Source organism: Pyxicephalus adspersus, chromosome 3 (genome assembly GCF_032062135.1).
Source record: "Pyxicephalus adspersus chromosome 3, UCB_Pads_2.0, whole genome shotgun sequence".
NCBI lineage: Eukaryota > Metazoa > Chordata > Amphibia > Anura > Pyxicephalidae > Pyxicephalus > Pyxicephalus adspersus.
In genome coordinates, this window is record NC_092860.1 from 529285 (window position 1) to 530176 (window position 892).

Genomic DNA, 892 nt, shown 5'->3' on the forward strand with positions numbered 1-892 from the left:
TCTAATGTCCCCCACAGTCACACACTATTATTATAGATTTATATAGCTCTGACATATACCGCAGTGCTCTCTAAGTGGGTTTAGCACAGGGATGGTGGGAACCCCTCATAATGGGCACAGTAGATGGAGGTATCTCCCATGGGGGGGGGGGGGGGGGGTGTAGTATGGCTCAGGTAGGTAGTTTCACCCCTCAGTAGGTGACTCTGTGTAGTTGTTGGTCTCTGGGCTTTTTTGGGTTTGTTGTCAGTACCGATCAGTAGGTGGCAGGAGAGTCACACGGCACCAATGTCCGGGTCGGTACAATGATGAGGCCGCCTGGTACCCTCTGCACCCCTCTGTGTCCTCTCTGCTGGGCCCCCCTGGTCCTGGACTATAGAATACCTGACATTTATGTGGGGCAGATCTGAGGCTGGGAGTGGCTGAGTAGGGCAGCAAAGGACGCCGGGCAGGTGTGACACCACCCAGCTCACACACACCTTGTGTTGTCACCCCACAATGAGAGTGATTCCTGCCGCTGTTTGTGGAGTTTTTATTCTACTTTGGATAAAAATAACAAAGAACAAAATAAATGAAAAGCCCCCCTGAGCAAAACTGAGATTTCCCTCCCCCTCCCAATAATCAGAGGTTTCTGCTACTTACCACCCTTTGGGCAGCAGAGAGACTCCCCTGCCCCTTCTGGTCCTCTTATATACCCCCTCCCCTGGTATTTGGAGATCTATATTAGGTTATCGGAGAATTGCAGATGCTGCTATTTTCCCAGCGGTGACCCCCGGGGGGGATAGGATTAGTTGCAGGGGCCCATATGGGCAAATCATCTCAGGTTCAGGGAGGACACAAATGTTCCCTTCCCCACCCCCCCTCTGTTCCTCTCCCCATGCCCTCCCCAATTCCC